This window comes from Glycine max, chromosome 10 (genome assembly GCF_000004515.6).
Source record: "Glycine max cultivar Williams 82 chromosome 10, Glycine_max_v4.0, whole genome shotgun sequence".
In the NCBI taxonomy this organism is placed as follows: domain Eukaryota; kingdom Viridiplantae; phylum Streptophyta; class Magnoliopsida; order Fabales; family Fabaceae; genus Glycine; species Glycine max.
The window spans coordinates 23,833,421-23,857,156 of NC_038246.2; positions in this window are offsets into that span (position 1 = coordinate 23,833,421).

Genomic DNA, 23,736 nt, shown 5'->3' on the forward strand with positions numbered 1-23,736 from the left:
AGCATAGATGTGGTAGTGGTTAAGGAATTCTATGCCAATTTCTATAGTCCAGCAGATCAAGCTCCTAAATATGCTAGAATAAGAGGCCATTTAATCAAGATAGATGCAAACAACTTAAATGAGTTCCTCCAGACTCTAGTGTTATTAGAGGAGGGGGAATCCTTACCCATTTATTCTTGATTTTGCAGATTAAGGTCTGATCCCAGAGAGATGGAGGCTAGTCTGTGCATTCTGGGCAAGGGCTTTATTCTAAACACGGAGAGCCAACCATGGAAGCTCCTCAGAAAATATCTTACCACCCTGGCTCAGACATGGAGCGTCTTCTCGTACTCAAACCTAGCTCCTACCTCCCGCACTTCAGATTTGAACACAGACAGAGCTAGGTTGGTCTATGGCTTAATCACAAGGATGGACATGAACATTGGCAATTTGATCTCTGGACAAATGACTATGATGGCTCAGTCTAACTCTTCTCACTTAGGCTTTCCAGCTTTAATCACAGCCTTGTGTAGATCGAGGGGAGTTGGATCTGAGATGAGTTTGAGAGCTTGAAGCAGGAGCCGGTTTGAGAGCTTGAGATGAATTTGTAAGTGATTGTGAGATCCTAGAGGTGAATGAGACATCCTTACCACTAGTATTTTTGCAATCTTTCATCTTGTTCTTCTCTTTGTTGTTAAGAAGGCTTCCTGGTATGGAAAGCTAAATCCTCTGTTGGATCTTCCCTGTAGGTACCTGATGTAAATATATTTCTATCTATTTAATGATGTTTTATGTGTTCTCTGTGCTATCTATTTTTCATTCCAGTATGCCTTTACCTTAATCACGTAGATGCATGCTTTGTTAGGGTCATTCAATAGTGGAAACTGGTCTGACTCTAAAGTCCTTGATAGTGTAGGGTTGAGTTGTCGTGCTTTCACGAGGAATCGGGGTGCGATAAGTTAGTTGAGTATGTGTGTCTTAATGCGGTCCTAGTTGAGTTTAGTCTTACAAGAGGAATCTACGGACGATGCTTGATCAGGATTAGGCTAAACTATCATGAGGAATCGGGGTTTAGTATTTCAGGAGACACCATAAGAACACATGAGCATTGTTAGATAGAGAATATCTTTTTAGCATCAGGCACTTATTAGGAAGACCAACGTGTTCTCTACTTGTTTTTACACATCATTTCTCTTGCGTGATTTTCTTTCTTTTTGCACAAATAGTTTATACACATGTTCATATTCACACTTACATTTACACATCAGACACCTATTTGCTGAAATAGCTTGCCAAATAACACAAGTTCCCCGAGTGTTCGATACTCGATTCTTACCATTTTATACTACTTGTGCGATTCGATGCACTTGCCGGAAGCCGAACAAGGAGCACCATCGAAGGAAAGCATCGTGCCTTTCATCGCACGGGGTTTTAGTGACCCCAATGCAAGGGTACTCAAAGGAGTTCACAAGGCATGGGATGCGGTGAAAAGGAAGGACAAAGAGCTTAGGGGAAGTAGTAATGGGATCATCAGCGTCTATCATAAGTGGCTGAGAGTCCGCATAGAAGGCTTGGATTGGGTCCCAAAGCTAAGGGCTATGAGAGAGGAAGAGGCCGAAGCTCCGAAAGAGAGTGAGAAGGTACAAGCCCTAAAGGCGGAGCTTGAGAAAGCCCAAACAGTCAAGGAGAACTTTAAGTCAACAACCATCAAAGTCTAAAAGGAGTATGATGAACTGAAGGACATCAACATGGCCATCGCTGAAGCCTTGGAACGGGAAACCAAGAGGGACCGGAAGGAAGAACACGGCCGAAACAAGTTCCGAGGAGCTTTATGGGGCAGCAACAGTGAGCTTAAGCTCCGAAGAAATGAAAGGGATCAGTCGCGGGTCGAAGTCATGATCTTGAAGGATGAGTTAAAGGCTTCTCTTAGGTCCAAAAGAAGTTTGTCCCAACAGTTAAGCGAGACAGAAGGGAATATGTTAGCCATCATTGATAAATACAAAGAAGAGCTAAACCTAGCGGCAACTCATGAGCAAAGGCTAAAGGATGAGTACGCCAAGGTATCAGTGGAAAAGGATGCGAAAGGGAGGGTAATCGATTCATTGTACAGAGAGGCAATGATGTGGATGAATATATTCGCTTTCACCTTGAATGGAAGTCAAGAGCTTCCCCAACTGCTAGCTAAGGCCAAAGCAATGGCGAATGTCTACCTAGCCCCAAAGAAATTCATGGGCTCCTCAACTATTGCAAGCACATGATTGGTATAATGGCTCACATAATTAGGAGCCGTTAAGGCAATTGTATTGTCACTCTGATTTTGGCTAGTTAAAACCTTTTGTTCTCTAATAAGATGAGGTTGGTTTAATCCCATTAGTTTACTTAAAAAAACCTGTGTGAATCCAATACTTCGACAATTTATCTCTAGCATGCATTCATGTTTTAATTCCTTGTCGCATACTCACCATATTTTGTCTCTTAGGGAATAACACCATAACTAAGCGCACTCCAAGGCACCCCTATCGAACCCGTTCTAAATCTAGGGCTATGGATGACATATAGGAAGCGCAAGAACAGATGAAAGTCGACATGTTGCCTCTGAAAGATCAAATGGCTTCCATGATGGAAGCCATGCTAGGTATGAAAAGATTAATAGAGAGTAATGCAACCACAGTGGCCACCGCTAGCATCGCCGCTGAATCAAACTCGGTCCTTCCGTCTACAACAAATCTAGCACATCAACTCACCCTAGATATGGTAGGACGAGGAAGGGACACATTGGGAAATACTAACAGCCCGCATTTGGGGTACAACCGAAGTGCTTACCCCTACGGTCTACCCCCCCAACTTTATGCCACCTGCCATGCATGAGAACATGGATCACACTGCTCACCTTACCTTTGAAGGGAAACCTCCCCATCCCACAGGAGGCGCCCGCGAAGACCCTCGGAAGCGTGCCCAAGGGGACATCGACTCCTGCCTCCTTTTCACCACTGAGGGACCGGCGCCCAATGCCTTGCCTCAGCCCAATATCGCGAGAGTCTCTCAACCCCACCCGATGCAACCACTACTCTTCTCAGTAGGGGAGCCGCCTCTAGCAGTGGAAGGAAGAGAAAAGCTCGATCTCATCGAAGAGAGATTGAGAGCGGTTGAAGGGTTCAGAGATTATCCCTTTGCTAACATGACTGACCTATTGTCATACCCTAATTTCGTCTGGGGATTATTACTTGATGATATGCAACCTTTGATTGGCCGCTTCAAAATACTTGGCACCCTTTGTTGCGCGATATGTAAGTCTGATACACGCCGGAAATCAAAGGGAAGCAGGTTTACGCGATCCGTGAAATTCCGTAATGTGGCGGAAACCAAAAGGAGGTGTTGTTGCGCAATCCGTGAGTTTCCGTAACTTCTTCGAAAGCTAAAAAAGAGTAAATACATGATCCGTAAGGATTCGTAACCTTATAGAAAGAAAATAAGTATTGTTACGAAATTCGTAAAGTTTCGTAACGTTACGGAAAAAGAATCAGCAAAAAAGGGGAAAGAGGGTGTATTTAGTAAAATGGGGGGTGCAAATAGTAATTTTCGAATCTGGGCCCTCTCAATTTCCTATATGCTTCCATAAGGCTTCCGTAACTTTTCCGTAAATTACGCAAGAAGGGGGGTGAACTTATCAAAATTAGGGGGATGCAAATAGCAATTTCGAAATTTTGAATTGGGCCTTCCAGAATGATTTTTTGAAGCTGGATTGCTTCTGGGCGAGCTGAGCGGCAACCTCCTCCCTCTTTTTCCTATAAATAGGCTGAAGGGGGCTGTTCTAAGGGTCCCGGATCCCCCTGGTGATGTATTTCAGCTGTTTTGGGTGAAAAAAATTGCTTTCGTGAGGAAAATCCAAGCCAAGGTGCTTCCGTAACGCTTCCGAGATGTTTCTGTAAGCAAATTCGTGAAGGTTTTCCTCCGTTATTCACCGTTCTTCATCCGTTCTTCGTTCTTCAACGGGTAAGTTTCCAAATCGAGCTTTTCAATTCATTCTATGTACCCGTGGTGGTCCCCATTTGTTTTGTGTACTTTTATTCTCATTTTTATTTACTTTTCGTACCCCCTGTTGACCTGCTTCAGTTATTTATTTAAGTCATTTATCACCTAATCAAAAATAAAATAAATTTCCACCGATCATTTGATTTGTAAAATCCGTTAATTTCAGTTAAAATGAATTATGACCGTTTAGTCGTGTTGTAATCACGTTGGAAATAAAAAAAGAGGTAAAATAATAATATAATAATCAAAAAATACCTTTCAGTAAAATAAAGCGAAAAATCAATCGGACGTTTTCTCTTTGGAATTTCTCATTCTTAATCGAATTGACTAATAACTAAAGTGAAAATAAGGCTAAAATCAACTCGCCCAGTCAAGCTCGTCCACAAAAAAGGTCACTAAATAGGGTTTGAAAGTTTATCATTTCAGTTTTCCTTATCAAGTAAATGGATCATTTTTAAGGTCCAACGCCTTAAAATGATCACCTTTCAAGTAAAAAGAATCACTTGATTCACTCTTAAGAAAGAACTACGTAGGTCTGATTTCCTCTTCGATGGAGGGTACGTAGGAGCAAGAGCCCCGCTTTTGTCAACCTCAAAAAATAAAAAGAAATAAAATTTAAGGTAACACAATTTCCACAATTCTAAAAATAGGTTGTTGTCCTTTGAGACAAACGTGAGAGGTGCTAATACCTTCCTCAAACGTAAATACAACTCCCGAACTTAGAATTTTCATTTTTTGACCGGTTTCCTTCGGTTTTTTCGACGTTTTCCCCAAATAAACGTTGGTGGCGACTCCGCGCATCTTTCCTCCTTTGGAAAGCGCACCCGTGAGCCTCGCCTTTGCTCGCCCGCAAAAGGGCATGTTGCAACAGTTGGCGACTCCACTAGGGATTATTTGTGAGCTAGGCCTATTTTAAGGAATTGTGGAATTGTGAAACTTTGTGTGTGCATTTATTGAACTGTGTAAAATGTAATAACTGTTGTCTTTTCCACATTTTTACACTGCATTCTAAAGCACCCACAGGTTTGAGTAAAAAACGAGCAAATTTTAATTAGAAAATAACAGAATTAAAACATGTTGTTTCCCCTTGATTCACAAGCAAGTCTCTTATCCTAGTGTCATACCCTAATTTCATCCGGGGACCATTGTTTGATGGCATGCAACCTTCGCTTGACCGCTTCGAGGAACTTGACACCCATCGTTAAGCTATCCGTGAAGTTTCGCGACATGTCGGGAGTCGAAAGGAAACATTATTGTGCAATCCGTAAAGTTCTGTAACATTCTAGAAGCCGAAGAGGGGATGGTTGCGTAATCCATAAAGTTTCGTGACATTACGGAAAGAAAACAAGTATCGTTACGTAATTCGTGAGGTTCCGTAACATTACGGAAAAAGAATCAACAAAAAAGGGGCAAAGGGGGTGTATTTAGTAAAATGGGGGAGGGCAAATAGCAATTTTCAAATTTGGGCCATTCTAGAGGATTCTGGGCATTTCCTTGCTTAAGGTGGAAGCAACCTAGCTCGCCTGGGCGAGATGGGCGGCAACCACCTCCCCTGTTTTGTTGAAAAATGGCTTCCGGAGCTTCCGGGACTCCCGTAATGCTTCCGTAAAATTCCCATAACCCCAAATAAGCATATTTCACTTAATATGGGTGAGAAGGAAGAGAGAAAAGAATAAATTTAAGTCCTATAGGCTTCTGTAACTTTTCCGTAAATTACAAAAGAAGGGGGGTGAACTTATCAAAATGAGGGGTGCAAATAGCAGTTTTGAAATTTTGAATTTGGGCCTTCAAGAGTATTTCCGAAGCAGGATTGCTTCTGGACGAAGCAACTCAGCTTTCCTGGGTGAGCTGGGCAACAACCTCCTCTCCCTTTTTCCTATAAAAAGGCAAAAAGGGGTTGTTCGAAGGGTCGCTGATCCCCCTGGCTATGCATTTCAACTGTTTTGGGTGAAAAAAAATTGTTTCTGTGAAGAAAATCAAAGCCAAGGTTCTTTCGTAACGCTTCCGAGATGTTTCCGTAAGCAAATTCGTAAAGGTTTTCCTCCGTTCTTCATCCGTTCTTCATCTGTTCTTCGTTCTTCAACGGGTAAGTTTCCAAATCCGAGACTTTTAATTCATTTCTTGTTTTTTGGCTTTCATCTTTATTTCGTTCAATTTCGGTTTCTTTTCTTCCGTTTTTAACGAGCTTTAACCGATCGTTTAAGCCGTTTTCTCGCCTAATAAATGATGAAATGAATTTCAACTGATCATTTGCGTTGTAATCTCATTTAATCACTGTTAAAACAAAATCTAACCAATCGTTCATGCTGTAACCTCGGTTAAACCAAAAAAAGGAAAAATAATAATAAAATAATCAAAATATCTTTAAATAAAATAATAAAAAAATCGATCGGACGTTTTTCTTTGGAAGTTTCCTTGAATGAATTGACTAATAACCAAAGTGAAACTAAAGCTAAAATTAACTCACAAATCAAGCTTTGTCCGCAAAAATCACTGAAAACCGTTTTAAGGTCCAACGCCTTAAACGGTCCTCTATGCTTTTATCTGTTAACAAGGACCGTTCAAAAGCATAAAAATCAACACATCATTTTACTTCCTTCGCGAGAACTACGTAGGTCTGATTTCCTCTTCGTGGAGGATAGGTGGGAGCAAAAGCCCCGCTTTTGTTGACCTCGTGAGATGGTTAGAGGTCCAATGCCTTAGCTTTTCTCACCAAGTAAAATGGATCATTTTAAGGTCCAACGCCTTAAATGACCACCTTCCAAGTAAAAAGAATCACTTGATTCGCCCCTTTTGCAAGAACTACGTAGATTTGATTTCCATATCGCAATTGAGGATACGTAGGAGCAAAAGCCCCGCAAGTCGACCATCCCCAAGAGATCGTTAATGGTCCAATACCTTAACGTTTCTCTCCTTTCAAAAAAACAAGAGATCGTTAATGGTCCAACGCCTTAACATTTCTCTCCTTTCAAAATCAAAAGATTGTTTAATGGTCCAATTCCTTAAACAACTTTTGTTTGGTCAAATATATCTTGCAAAAAAAGATAAAAAAAACTTAACCAACGTTCAGTTCTCAAAAAACTACGTAGGTCTGATTTCCTTATCACAATTGAGGAATACGTAGAAGCAAGGGAAACACCCTTGTCGACCACAAAAAGATAAAAAATACAAAAGGCATAAAAAGACATAAAAACGTAAAAGGGAAAATAAAACAAATTGAAGTCATGTTTGCACACTCGATCAAAGGCTGTCGTCCCTTGTGACGGACGCGTGGGGTGCTAATACCTTTCCCATGCGTAAAAACAACTCCCGAACCTTTCACAATTAAAGTTCGTAGACCACACATTTTCCGATTTTTTCGACGTTTTCCTCGAATAAACATTGGTGGCGACTCCGCGCATTTTCCTTTCTTGGAAGACTCACCCGTGAGCCCTCGCGTCGCCCTCCCGCCGAAGGGTAGGTTGCGACAGTTGGCGACTCCACTAGGACTATTGTTAGAGAGTTAGGCCAATCAATCAGTGTGCTTTCCTTACTATGACTTCCCTTTTGTTCTTTTTCTTTGTCTTTTTTTTCTTATGTTCTTGTATATATAAACTCTTTTGATGCTTTTAGTGTGTTTTAAAATGTATGCATGAGGTAAATATTTATTCATTTGATGCACACAAACACCAACACTATTTGCACACACGGTGAGTTGAAAAGGGGCCCTATACCCGGGTCCATGGGAACATAAGGAGTGGAGGTAAATTTGTGGTCATGCTAGGTCTCCGACTTGCTTGATTACAGTGAACCCTCATCTAGAGTTTTTCTCTTGGATAACATATTGTTGCTAGTAGTCCCTACTGCCGCAATATGTTCTTCGAAGGGGATGATACCTCTAGAGACCATCAAGAGAGATATGACTACCTTGGGAATTATCATTAAAAGGCCTTTTGGTTCCTCCCGTGCATCTCAATTTCATAATTACATTTTCCATGCATAGCTTAAAGTATGCCCGAGTCATTCATCCCTATGAAATGTTGTTGAAGTATTGGTGATCAGAATTGTCATTCCTTGGATTATAGGGTTGAACCAAGCTCATGCTTTTACGAAAAGGTTCATCAAGTCAAGTTGAAATATGGAAGTAACCATCTTGCAAAAATTGGGGCAAAAGATGGATCGAGTTACATCACTGCTTTGTCTACTGCCAAACATATTTAGGATTATTGATGTCCTTGTTACTTCCAGTTTCACCTTGACAAAGATGTCATGGACCATGTTGAAAATCTAAATTGATTCAACCCCATGTCCTGTATAAAAATTCGCAATACTGTGCATCACTCGCATACATCCGTGCTTTTCATTGGTTGCATTGCTCGTTGCATTCTTTCCTTGAAAAAAAAGAACTTAATCATTGTTATCAAAAAGAAAAGAACACACTTTACGGTACCCTTACCGAACCCGTGCTAGAGCTAGAGTAATGGGTGAAGTAAAGGAGGTGCAAGAGCAGATGAAGGCCAACATGGAGGTCATGAAAGAGCAAATGGCCACAATGATGGAGACCATGATGAGCATGAAGAAGATAATGGAAGCCAATGCGGTTGCAGTTGCCACTACCAGGGCTGTTGCTAAGGTGAACCTGATGCCCCCATCTGATCTCAACCAAATGAATCATCCAACCTCAGATATGGTGGGCAAAGATTTGGGAAGTACGGACGACCCCATGATGTGCAAATTCAAAACGAGCACGCCTTCCCGCCATATGCCTTGCCTCCCAACTATACGCCACCCAATATGGCGTACACTCCCAATGAGAATGTCAATAACTCCGCTCCTATACCCATTGAGAGCCAACAACCCCAAACTGATCATGCACATGTCTCTTAAACCGTGGGGGAGACACATGAAATTCCCCACCACAATCTAGCCGACTTCGAGCCTTGCCTCGGATATGCCACTGAAGGGCAAGCAATTGGTGGTATACCCCTGCAAAACACTTTGGAGGGCCCTCAGTATCACCCACAACTAAGCCTCTTGCATTCCACAACATGTAAAAACCCTCATGCTATGGCAGAAATGGGAAAGTTGGATCATCTAGAGGAAAGGCTCAGGGCCATTGAAGGAGGTGAAGATTATGCCTTTGCTAACTTAGAAGAGTTGTTCCTAGTACCCAATATCATCACCCCTCCCAAGTTCAAGGTGCTGGACTTTGACAAGTACAAGGGGACTACTTGCCCCAAGAACCATCTAAAGATGTATTGTCGGAAGATAGGGGCATACGCAAAAGATGAGGAATTGCTGATACATTCCTTCCAAGAAAGTCTTACTGGGGTTGCTGTTACCTGGAACACTAACTTGGAACCTTCCCGAGTCCATTCTTGGAAGGACCTAATGGTTGCCTTCGTTAGGCAGTGTCAGTATAATGGCTTTGGATAGGATGCAACTACAGAACATGTGCAAAAAGGGGGCACGAATCTTTCAAAGAATACACCCAAAGGTGGAGGGATCTGGCAGCCCAAGTGTTTCCCTCAATGACAAAGAAAGAAATAATAACAATGATAGTAGACATATTACTAGTGTTCTATTATGGAAAATGGTGGGTTACACACCTTCAAGCTTTGCGGATTTGGTCTTCGCTGGTGAAATGATTGAAGTGGGTCTGAAAAGAGGCAAATTTGATCATCATGCTTTGATAAATGCAAAAAAAATTGGGGCAAAATGAAGAGGGTGAGAATGAGGGAGAAACCCATGCTGTGACTGTCATTCCTATACAGCCAAGTTTCCCACCAACCCAACAATGTCATTACTCAGCCAATAACAAACCTTCTCCTTACCCACCACCCAGTTATCCACAAAGGCCATCCCTAAATCAACCACAAAGCCTGTCTACCGCACTTCCAATGACGAACACCACCTTTAGCACAAACCAAAACAAGAACCAAGGAATGAATTTTGCAGCGAAAAAGCCTGTAGAATTCACCCCAATTCTGGTGTCCTATGCTGACTTGCTCCCATATCTACTTGATAATTCAATGGTATCCATAAACCCAGCCAAGGTTCATCAACCTCCATTTCTTCGAGAATACGACTCGAACGCAACGTGTGCTTGTCATGGAGAAGCCCCGGGGCGTTCCATTGAGCATTGTAGGGCCCTGAAGCGTAAGGTGCAAGGTCTAATTGATGTGGGCTCGTTGAAATTTAAGGATAGTCGCGTGTAAATCCTAACATTGACAAGAGATGCCACACATGGGGCAATTTTGAAAGCTGTTGTTAGATGTCTCTAATGACTCATAAGGATTTTCAAGTTTATATCATTATTGTAAACCACAGTTACAATGCTAAATAAAATGGATAAATTTGATATCTTTGTCCCTCATCCTCTCACAAACGCATCTTTGCTTATTCAACTTTCACCGGAATGTGGGTGCAAGCCATTGGTCTGTTTGCTCAAGCAACCTGCACTCCTAAGTTTGGACTTCCTAGACCGTTCAATCAGAAATTACTCGTGCTACACATTTGGTGAGTGTGTCGTAAAACGACAAGTAAAGCAAAAATAAGTTTCAAAATAAAAATAAAAAAAACATTTGATTGGCTGTGTTTTCAAGTAAAAATATAGACGTTCATGTGACCTCATTTTATCATTCTAGAAAGTTTGTCTTTTTTAGAGAGAAGTGAGTTATCTAGAATAGGAGTCATTTGACTTAATCCATCAACTGAAAAAAATCCTTCAACTATTTCTTGTCCTTGGAAAATTCTTTTTGCAAGAATCGACCGCTTCTTTCATTCTCCCTTGCTACAAGGTCATGACGAAAGATAACAATTGGTACCTCAAAGCCCTACACTGGGGCAATGAGGGGCACCGTGCATGAGCCTCAAGCGAACCTAGGGGCAGATCAAAAGTTCTCACTCGTCGATGTTTTTAAACAAAAAAAAAGGGGGACAAACCCTGGCATTTCAATGGATTGATTAAACATCAAAAAAGTCCATTGTCGTCACTCCAAAATGGTCAAGTGACTAAATCAAACAGAACATACACTTTGAGGGAGTTCCCGGAGAGATTTGTAAAATATAGGATAAGGTTGCATGAATTATCACCTCTTTCAAAAGGACAGTCAATCTGTGTTTTCCAAAAAAGTTAAATCAAAATCAAAATAAAAAATAGAGAAAGAATGTCATGAACATTGTACAACTTTCCGTTGCATTGCATTGTTTCATATGAAGTCCATATTTACCAAATTTCAAAGGTTGCATACATCTGCATCCCTAAAAATCATGTTAACTGCGTAGATTTCCTACACCTAATGTCCCATCTTTTGGAATTTGGGATGACCGGCCCTTTCAATGAGTCAATCTCTTGCTTTCTCAAAAGGGTGGACCCTTGGGTACTAGTACCCTCACCTTCCGAGGACTACACGCCCTCGCCTTCAGAGGGCTCAAGACGTCAAAGAAGTGCTACTAGGAGGCAACCTAGTACCTTTTTAATTTATGCTTGTTATTTGATCACCTTTGTTTCTCAAGTCATAGTAGGACACATCTAGTTGCTCATGATCCTAGGAATATAAATAAAACAAGCACAAGCTCGTAAGGTAGTCATACCTCACAAAATATATGTATGTGTGTTTAGGTAGTGAAAATACCTTAGATATGCATGTATGTAGCAAAAACATATCTCACAAAATATATATATGTATGTTTAGGTAGTGAAAATACCTTAGATATGCATGTATATAGCAAAAATACCTCACAATATATATATGTATGTTTAGGTAGCAAGATACCTTGGATATGCATGTATATAGCAAAAATACCTCACAAAAATATACACATGTTTAGGTAGCAAAAAAAAATGTGTAGGTCTTGTGCACTTTCTTTCGCACGCCTTTTTCGAAAAAAAAAGATGTGATCTCGAGCATCAACCGTGTCCAGGTTACAAGCTGTTAAAAAAAAGAGGAAAAAAAACAAAAAGCAAACAAAAAATATATCTTTTGACTGAAAAGCCAGCACGCTTTTGAAAAGAGATAACTTCCAGCTTTTCTTTGAAAAAAATTTCACTAATCATAACCAGTTTTTGAAAAAAAATGTGTATGCACCTGAAGGGTGAATGCTGTGAAAATTTTCCCAAACGCCCAAAATAGACTCAAATGAATGCATTAATTCATAAAAGAACATGTTTTGGAAATACTGGGTTGACTTAAATAGGAAAAATGAATCTTGAACCCTAGTATCACGTGACCATAAAAACTTGATGCTTAAGTGTCCACATGGGTGCATGCAAGACCAATTTTTGCATGAAATTTCCTAATCATTATTATTGCATGTGTGTCATGGAAATAATGTGGGACATCCCCTTTATCCCCAAACCGCTAGCCAAACCCTGACCCAGGGTGAGAATGTCAATCCTTGACCTCGAAAGAAAACAAAAAAAAAGAGAGAAAAGGATAAAATTCCTGATCAAAAGAATCGGAAGAAAGCAAAAAGAGAAAATTCTCAACCAAAAATTGAGAGAAAGCAAAAAGAAAGAAAATTCCCAATCAAGGATCGAAAGAAAACAGAAGAAATATGCAGAAAGGTCTTTGGACCAGACAATATCTGAACAATACAGAATTGTCACCAAGTAAACAAGAAAAGAAAGGAAACAACGACCTAAAGTGGTCATCTCCCTTTGATTGCCAACCAAAATCCTGTGTGTCGGTGACTTGTTCGCCTCACACTAAACAAAAACAGAAAAGGAAAAGGCCAAAAACACTCGAAGCCAAATTTCCCACCAAAAAAACCCATTCCCAAGAAGAAGTCCTATTAATCCATGATCACGCATGTAATCTTTGATTTGATAGGAAATGATTTGCAAAATCAAGTCATGACATATCTATGGTTCGGAATTAGGATGAAACACTTACCTGTGTGAGGTTGATACACTTTGAGTGATTTTCTTCTATTTTTGTTGAACCCAGTGTTTCTTCTAAATGGTCGTTTAGAAACGAAATGCTAACATCCAAAATCTCATTTATGGTTATGAGAAACTTTCACCAGCATACTCTCCTTCCCCAATAGACACATTGTTTTTTTATAAAAAAAATCATATGTTGCTCTGATCAGTTGGAGATTTTGTTTCTTTACTAAAACATGTTCGCATTTTAGTGGAAAAAAAAACACCGAGACTATTTTAGTCTCACAGTTATCAAGAACTACGTAGGTCTGAGTTCCTCATCACAAATTGAGGATACGTAGGAGCAAAAGCCCTGCATTTGTCGACCACCCCACCTTTTGTTACCGTGACCCAAGAGTCCGGTGGCATGCGGAGCCACATGACCGTGGGATCCCCAGATTCGTATTCCTTTCATTTTTATGTTTCATCATTTATCATTTGTATGTTATCTTGTTTCTATGACTTGAGGGACTAACGTTTGTTTTTGTTGTTTTTTTTTATTGTCATTTGTTTTGTGCATACATTTTGTTTGGATTGTTGCATTAGTGCTTATTTTGTTATTGTAGATAATATTTGTTGAAGTTCCAGAATTGTGTAGATTTTTCGTTTAGGAACGTCATCCTAAAATAAAATGAACAAACTTCGTAACAACGCCAAGAATAGAGAAAAGAAAGAGACGTTGTGAACAAAATGTCATATTTGTATATAAAGAAAAGAAAAGAAATTTTTGTATATAAACAATGTGTGAAAAGAAATTCTTGTATATGAGCAATGAGTGTATATAAAGAAAATTTTTATATAAACAACGAATGTATATTGAAAAGGGGAAAAGGAATCTTTGAAAAGGAATAAAGATTTTATATAGACCATGTCGGTATAGAGAGAAAGAGTTTTTCAATGCGTGTGTATATAGAGAAAAAAGTTTTTTTTCGTGTATAGGAACGTAGGTGTACAGAGAAAAAAAGCTTTTCTCATAGATAGCGATGGATGTATAGTTTTTTGCGAACATGCATAAGAAAAAATGAAACAAAAAGAAAAGAGAAAGAAAGACCTCGAAGGTCGGCATGTTATGGTCATAGGAAGCACAAATCATTCGTAGAGAGCAAACATATCTTTTGGAAACAAGAAATTAACGCTAAGAGTTTATTTCCAAAATAACCGAGATAAGAATGGTTGGATTCGTTGAACCAATGAAAGAACATAATTTGGAAACGTTGGGTCTACTTGCGTAAATCCTAAGCCTTAGTATCATAATGCCATAAGCTGGATGCTTGAGTACCCATCTAGCTATATGCATGACTAATTTTGCGCGTTGTTTCCAAATCATCATTGTTACGCGCGCCTCGTGGAAATAATATGGGAGTTTAACCTGAAACCGACAACCTGACACATGAATTTGTTTTGCCCCAAATATCAAAATCGGGCACGCACGATGAAAAGACCATGTTGAGACACAACCTTAAGCTACCTTGAACCTTGGCCCATGAAGAGAATCCTCATCCTTTCCCCCGAAGATGAGGACTGCAGAATCTCCTCAAGGGAGAGCGAATAACGAATGCTAAAACCCGAATTCCCAATCAAAGATCGGAAGAAAAAAAAAGAGAAAGAAAGGAAAAGAAGGATTCCCGATCAAAGATCGGAAGAAAGTAAAAAGGAAAAGATCGGAGGAAAACAGAATAATTCCCGATCAATAAAGGAAACCAAGAAAGAGAACAGAAGGTCTTCGGACCAGATAAATTTTCGGCGAGGCAAATGACTGCCGACAAAGGGAAAACCCATTTTGAAGTGATTCTTCCTTTACGATTGCCATTCAAGGTCGCTCCCAACTGGCGATATCTAGCCCCACATAAACAAAGAGGAAAAGACTGAAACACCCAGTTTCCTCTCCAAAAACACTACCCTCGAGAAAATCCTATTGATCAATGATCGCGCGTGTAATCTTTTGGTTCAATAAGAAATCATGTGCAAAATAAAGTCATGGTGCAGCTATGGTTTGGAATTAGGGTAAAACACTTACCTGTGTGAATTTTTATACACTATGAGTGATTTTATTCCCAGTTTCAGTTTGACCCGACATTTCCCTTGAATGTTCATTTAAAAGCTAAATGTTGACATCCTACCCTTCATTTCGGTTACAAGGAAAACTATTTTGGCATAAGCATATTGTTTCTCTAAAATATGGTGCTCTCGTGAATGATTTATTTTTCCTTGCTAAAGCATGTTCGCCTTTTAGGTGAAAGAACCCGGTGGACCATTCAGTCATAAAATCAAATCTTATTCGGAGCCCCATGAATTGATTGCCTAGCGTTGTTCATGCATCCTCCACCATCGAGTCTGGAGCCCCACAAATTGATTGCCTAGCACTGTTCGTGCATCCTCCACCATCAAATCTTATTCGGAGCCCCATGAATTGATTGTCTAGCGCTGTTCATGCATCCTCCACCATCAAGTCCGGAGCCCCATGAATTGATTGCCTAGCGTTGTTCATGCATCCTCCACCATCAAGTCTGGAGCCCCATGAATTGATTGCCTAGCGCTGTTCATGCATCCTTCATCATTGAGTCTGGAGCCCCACGAATTGATTGCCTAGCGCTATTCGTGCATCCTCCATCATCAAGTCCGGAGCCCCATGAATTGACTGCCTAGCACTGTTCATGCATCCTCCACCATCATTGAGTCCGGACCCCCACGAATTGATTGCCTAGCGCTGTTCGTGCATCCTCCACCATCAAGTCCGGAGCCCCACGTATTGATAGCCTAGTGTTGTTTGTGCATCCTCCATCATTGAGTCCGGAGTCCCATGAATTGATTGCCTAGCGTTGTTCATGCGTCTTCCGTTATCAAGTACGAAGCCCCCGGTGAGGGAAAAATACAGTTTTTGTTATTTTCCCAATCGGTTTCTTCACCAAAAATGTGTATACGTGTATATTATGTTATTTTTCGTTTGTTTTGTGTTGTGCAGAGAGAAAAGAAGGAGAGACGAGAGCTAATTATTTCAAATCGTTTTGGTTGGAACTATTGTGATTAAGATCAATTAAATCCCCATGATGGGCAAAGGATGGCCTTCGGGAATCATCATAGATTAATTACGAAAAAGGCTAAGACAGACGAAATCAATGTCTTATCTTTATTTTCCTCCTATCTTCGATAAAAGGTAAGTAAAGAGGGGCAACTGTCATACCCTAATTTCGTTCGGGGACCATTGTTTGATGGCATGCAACCTTCGCTTGACCACTTTGAGGAACTTGACACCCATCGTTAAGCTATACATGAAGTTCCATGACATGTTGGGAGTCGAAAGGAAACATTATTGCGCAATCCGTAAAGTTCCGTAACATTTCAGAAGCCGAAGAGGGGATGGTTGCGTAATCCATAAAGTTTCGTGACATTACAAAAAGAAAACAAGTATCGTCACGTAATTCGTGAGGTTCCGTAACGTTACGGAAAAAGAATCAGCATAAAAGGGGAAAAGGGGGTGTATTTAGTAAAATAGGGGTGCATATAGCAATTTTCAAATCTGGGCCCTTCTAGAGGATTCTGGGCATTTCCTTGCTTAAGGTGGAAGTAACCTAGCTCGCCTGGGCATGCTGGGCGGCAACCACCTCCCACGTTTTGTTAAAAAATGGCTTCCGGGACTCCCGTAATGCTTCCGTAAAATTCCCATAACCCCAAATAAGCATATTTCACTTAATATGGGTGAGAAGGAAGAGAAAAAAAAGAAGAAAGTTAAGTCCTATAGGCTTCCGTAACTTTTCCATAAATTACGAAAGAAGGGGGTGAACTTATCAAAATAAGGGGTGCAAATAACAATTTTGAAATTTTGAATTTGGGCTTTCCAGAGTATTTTCGAAGCAGGATTGCTTCTAGAGGAAGCAACCCAGCTTGCCTGGGCAAGCTAGGCAGCAACCTCCTCCCCCTATTTCCTATAAAAGCAAAAAAGGGTTGTTCCAAGGGTCCCTGATCGGCTATGCATTTCAGCTATTTTGGGTGAAAAAAATTATTTCCGTGAAGAAAATCCAAGCCGAGGTACTTCCGTAATGCTTCCTAAATGTTTCCGTAAGCAAATCCGTGAAGGTTTTCCTCCGTTCTTCATCCGTTCTTCATCTGTTCTTCGTTCTTCAACTAGTAAGTTTCCAAATCCGAGACTTTAATTCATTTCTTTTTTTTTTTGCTTTCATCTTTATTTCGTTCAATTTCGATTTCTTTTCTTCCATTTTTAACGATCTTTAACCGATCATTTAAGCCGTTTTGTCGCCTAATAAATGATGAAATGAATTTCAACCGATCATTTGCGTTGTAATCTCATTTAATCACTGTTAAAACAAAATCTAACCGATCGTTCACGCTGTAACCTCGGTTAAACCAAAAAAAGGCAAAATAATAATAAAATAATCAAAATAACTTTAAATAAAATAATAAAAAAAATCAATCGGATGTTTTTCTTTGGAAGTTTCCTTGAATGAATTGACTAATAACCAAAGTGAAACTAAAGCTAAAATCAACTCACAAATCAAGCTTTGTCCACAAAAATCACTGAAAACCGTTTTAAGGTCCAACGCCTTAAACGGTCCTCTTTGCTTTTATCGGTTAACACAGACCGTTCAAAAGCATAAAAATCAACACATCATTTTACTGCCTTCGCGAGAACTACGTAGGTCTTATTTCCTCTTCGATGGAGGATACATAGGAGCAAAAGCCCCGCTTTTGTCGACCTCGTGAGATGGTTAGAGGTCCAACGGCTTAGCTTTTCTCACCAAGTAAAATGGATCATTTAAGGTCCAACGCCTTAAATGACCACCTTCCAAGTAAAAAGAATCACTTGATTCACCCCTTTTGCAAGAACTACGTAGGTCTGATTTCCTCATCGCAATTGAGGATACGTAGAAGCAAAAGCCCCGCTTTTGTCGACCACCCCCAAGAGATTGTTAATGGTCCAACGCCTTAACGTTTCTCTCCTTTCAAAATCAAAAGATTGTTTAATGGTCCAATGCCTTAAACGACTTTTGTTTGGTCAAATATATCTTGCAAAAAAAGATAAAAACAACTTAACCAACGTTCAGTTCTCAAAGAACTACGTAGGTCTGATTTCCTTATCACAATTGAGGAATACGTAGGAGCAAGGGAAACACCCTTGTCGACCACAAAAAGATAAAAAAATACAAAAGGCATAAAAAGACATAAAAACGTAAAAGGGAAAATAAAACAAATTGAATTCATGTTTGCACACTCGATCAAAGACTGCCATCCCTTGTGACGGACGCGTGGGGTGCTAATACCTTCCCCATGCGTAAAAACAAGTCCCAAACCTTTCACGATTAAAGTTCGTAGACCGTACCTTTTCCGGTTTTTCCGACGTTTTCCTCGAATAAACGTTGGTGGCGACTCTGGCAATTTTCCTTTCTTGGAAGACGCACCTGCGAGCCCCGCGTCGCCCTCCCGCCAAAGGGTAGGTTGCGACACCTAGGTTACGAGAATTTATCCTTAATCAGTTCAACCACTTAATCCAACCTTAAATTAAATTACTAAGCGAAAATTAACATAAGGCTGTCATTATGTGATTAAGCAACACATACACCAATTAATCATGAACGAAACTGATCATTAAGCATGAACGTAATTAATCGAGCACTAAGCATGCATGGATTAATAGCAACAAATACAATGTAATTGGTGAAGAGGAAAAACTGAGCAAAATTCAATAGTAATAATAAAACCTCTAAGAGAGTTGTGCTTGATCCTCAAGAGAAAACAACGCTGGAGACTTAGCCTTCCATTAATCAGTAGAAAACGAAATTGCAGATTGAAGCAGAAAACGAAATTTTATTGCTACGTGAATAGTAAAAACTGGAATTGCAAAACCTAAAATTATTCTTTTTCCCAAAACGAAAAGACTCCTAAAACTAAAACCTTGGTGCTGTTATATAGGTTCTCAGCCCCAAAGCTTAAAAATCTATTTTAAGTCCAAGCCCATAAATAAAATAAAATCTGGACAAGATAAGATAAGATTTGATAAAATAAATCTAGATGAAATAAAATCTTTATAAGATAAGATAAGATTGGATGAAATAATATCTAGATGAGATAAAATATGGATAAGATAAGATTTGATAAAATAAAATTGTCTGCTCTCTTCAAGTCCAAGCCCAATTCCAGATTCAAGTCTAATTGCTTATAATTCTCCTGAAATTAAATTAAAAACACAAAATTAGTCCAGTAGGCCCAAACGATAAAACTGCATAATTAATTTGACAATTAAGGCTAATCAGTAATTAAAATAGTGACAAAAAGGGTCAAGAAATAGGAGAAAATAATGACACATCAAATCCCTGACACTTAGCCTTTTGCACTCCTGGGCAAAATCAAAAAGCAAAGCAAGGAAGAAATCCAGAGACATTAAAGAGAAATAAACAAACACAAAAACAATTACATATTTCTCAATGAATCTCAAGGAATGAAAAGAATGGGTAACATCCAACACGTAAAGAGTTAAAGAATCAAGGCCATCATGAAAATCATCCAAACATCTCAAACATGGCAAGATAGTCAATCAGCTCAAGAATGAAAAGTGATCAAGCCTCACAAGATATGCACTCTATCTCTCAAGTGTCTAGGCTACCGTTTACTCTCAAAGCACCCATGAAAACAAACACCACATAGACTTGGCAAGTCCTCAAACCAAAATTACAAATTAAGCTTTAAAAAGTAAAACCAAAACAAAATCAACCAAGTCCTCAAACCAATCCAATTCTTCAAACCAAGACCTCATTTATTCAACTTCATTCTTTTTCTATTTTTTTTTCTTTTGTTTTTTTTTTTTTGAACGTGAATAGTAGCAATTGAAAGCATTTGAAAATAAAGCAACAATTAGGCAATATATGTATATACATCAAGCATGGCCAAAATACATCATCAAACATGGCCAACAAAAACATATCATCCAATGAAACATACCCCCCTCACACTTATTCCCAAAACAATTCCAAAGCTCCAAAATTCCTTAAGGGTAGGGTGAAATCATGGTTTTTCACTTAAGGCTTGTAATGAGCTTCAAAACAAAGAAAGGGAAACATAGGCTCAGAGGGGCTATCAAAGGAATTAATTCAAGGTAGGCTCATTTGGCTAGAGGCTTATAAGAACAAAATGCCTAAATCATCTCCCAACATGCATGTGAAGCAAGAAGTATCAACAAGAGTGAAGCCAAGGCTTTGTGCAAGCAATCAGTGGGGCAAAACACACCGAATAAAATAAATGATGATGGCTCAAATTCTCACCAAGGGTAAATTTATCACTTTCAATTCGAACTTTCAAAACTAACTTGACATGTAGAGAAAAACAAGGGTTCAATTCACAAAATGCCAAGAAACTCCTATTTCAAAAACAATTACCCATTACCTGTACATAACCCAAAATTCAAAGAGAAACATGCAATGTTGTACACAAAACATAAAACCAAAATAACAAAATTAACCTAGAAAACCAAAAATAAAGAACAATCTCCCCCCCCCCCCACACTTAAACAACACATTGTCCTCAATGTAGCACAATCACAAGATCAAGAGCAATCAAAACAATCAATAAAATTGGACAAGTGCAATAAAAGTAAAGAAGGCGTTCTCATATAGAACCTGTTGAAGATACAATCATGGCTGAAGAGCCAAGAAGAGTAACACTGGAGGATTATTCAAGTTCTAATGTGCCACATTTTTCACCAGCATTGCACAACCAGAAGTTCAAGCACAAACCATTACATATCCACCATCATTGATTCAGCTCATTCAGAATAATTTATTTCATGGTTTACCAAATGAAGACCCATATGTGCACCTAGCCACTTACATTGAAATATGCAATACTATTAGGCTAGCTGGTGTGCCTGAAGATGCAATCCAATTGAGCTTGTTTTCATTCTCACTATTCTGGAGAAGCTAAGAGGTGGCTTCATTCATTCAAAGGCAACAGTCTTAAGACATGGGATGAAGTTGTGGAGAAATTTCTAAAGAAATATTTTCCTGAGTTTAAGACTGCGGAAGGCAAAGCCGTCATCTCTTCTTTTCACCAATTTGCAGATAAATCTCTGAGTGAGGCCTTAGAAAGATTCTGTGGTTTATTGAGAAGGACCCTCACTCATGGATTCTCAGAACCGATACAAATCAACATTTTTATAGATGGGTTAAGACCACAGTCCAAGCAGCTGTTGGACGCCTCTGCAGGGGAAAAATCAAGTTGAAGACCCCTGAAGAAGCCATGGATCTCATTGAAAATATGGCTGCAAGTGACATTTCTATTCTGAGAGATAAAGCCCACATTCCTACTAAAAAGAGCTTATTGGAGCTAACCTCACAAGATGCATTGTTGGCACAGAACAAGTTGCTATCTAAGCAACTTGAGGCATTGACTAAAACACTAAGTAAGTTGCCAACTCAAATTCATTCTACAAACACTTCACATTCTTCTGTTTTGCAGGTTGCAAGATGTACAATTTATGGTGGAGCTCATGAATCTAGATGTTGTATCCCTAATGAAGAACAAGTCACACATGAAGTCAATTACATGGGGAACCAGCCCAGAAATAATTTTAATGCAAGTGGATTTTCTGGATTCCAACATGAACAACAATACAACCAACAACAGGGACAATGGAGGAACCATTCTGGGAATCAATTCAATAGAGACCAGGGGGGATCATCCATAAGGCCGCAACAACAAGGGCCTAGTCTCTATGATCGCACCACGAAGCTGGAAGAGACTCTAGCTCAATTTATGCAGGTTTCTATGTCTAACCAGAAGAGCACAGAGTCTGCCATAAAGAATCTGGAGGTCCAAGTGGGCCAGCTTGCAAAGCAATTAGCTGAAAGATCATCAAACAGCTTTACAGCAAACACAGAGAAAAATCCTAAATAGAGTGCAAGGCTGTGATGACTAGGAGCGGAATGGCAACCCATGTGGATGAAAGAAAAGCTAAGAAGAAGATGGAGGAACATAAACAACAGCTAGCAGCTGAGCCGACACTTAAACCGGTTAACGATTTAGTTGAACTTGAAGAAATTGTTGTGGAAGCAGAAGGTGATGAAGAAGGAAAGACACCAATAAAAGATTGTCAAGAGAAAATAAAGAAGAAGGAAAAAAAAGAAAAGAAATAAAAGAAAAAGAAGAAAATGAAAAACAAAAAGAGAAGGTTGTTGAGATTGAAAAGAAGAAAGGGCAAGAGTGAGGCTAACTTAGAAAAAAAAAAAGAAAGAGGCTACTCCTATTGAATGCAAGGAGGTACCTTATCCATTGGTACCCTCTCGGAAAGATAAAGAGCGACATTTGACCAGATTTCTTGAATCTTCAAGAAACTGGAAATTACTTTGCCATTTGGAGAAGCACTTCAGCAAATGCCCCTCTATGCCAAATTTTTGAAGGATATGCTAACTAAGAAGAACCGGTACATTCATAGTGACAGAATTGCTATGGAAGGTAATTGTAGTGTTATGATTCAACACATTCTTCCACCCAAGCAAAAAGATCCTAGAGTTGTCACGATACCGTGTTCTATTGGTGAGATTTTTGTAGGCAAAGCTCTCATAGACTTGGGAGCTAGTATTAATTTAATGCCTCTTTCCATGTGCTGATGACTTAAAGAGATAGAGATAATGCCTACACGCATGACCCTCCAATTAGCTTACCGCTCCATCACAAGGCCATATGGAGTCATTGAAGATGTTTTGGTGAAGGTTAAACACCTTATATTTCCAGCTGATTTCACTGTCATAGACATAGAAGAGGATCCTAACATTCCTCTCATTCTTGGCCGCCCATTCATGTCTACTACAAGCTGCATGGTGGACATGGGAAAGAAGATACTACAAATGGGCATAGAAGATCAGAATATTGGCTTTGATTTGTTTCAGGAGGACAAGGATCCATCTAGCCAAAATGTCTCTTTTAAAGTGCATGTGATGGAGGAAAAAAGACCTCAGAAGAAGGTCCTTAAAGTAGGAACTCTATTGGATCCTGGATAATAGGACGATGCGTCAAGCTTGTGACGTTAAAAGAGCACTTACCGGGAGGCAACCCAGCTTTTCTTTCCCTTTTCTATTTTTCATTTTTATCTCTTGCATTTAGTTAGGATATCTTGCTTGTGATTGTGATTAATTTCAGCTTTTTTAGTAATGAACAAGGTGTTGTGAGCTTGTGTGAAGAGATAGACAGGAAAAGACTTAGAATTTTTTTGTCTTCACGTGCTAAGCCGAGCTTGCTCACGCTAAGCACACAGACGCCTGATTGGTTAGCTGAATAGTTCAGCTAAGCGCACATCACAGCGCTACGCCCCATATCTTTGCGGTAATTGAACTTTAACTTGTGGGCTTAGCGTGGATGATGCGCTAAGCACCACTTCTTCTCTGTAAACATTTCATTGTAACAGCGCTAAGCGCGCTATCCTGCGCTAAGCCCCACATCCATTCTGTAACTTGAGCTTTTAAGCTGGGCTTAGCAGGCCAGGAGGCGCTAAGTGCCAATCTCTTACGGTTTTTGAACTCTTGGAAGTGCGCTTAGTGCACCTATTGCGCTAATCCTGAACTACTCTCTGTAAGTTGAAGCTTGATGGTACGCTAAGCCTCACATCTTAGGCTAAGCGCATATTGCAGAAAAAATTTGGTGTTGCAGAAAGCGCTAAGCGCAGCATGCCGCGCTAAGCCCCAGATGCTTATGGGATTTTACAACTTCGAGTTGGGCTTAGCGCGAGGCTAGGCTAAGCACTTAGGTTTTAAACTCAAACTTCACGTTGGCACGCTAAGCACAGCAGTGCGCTAAGCGCGCCATACGAATTTTAGTTT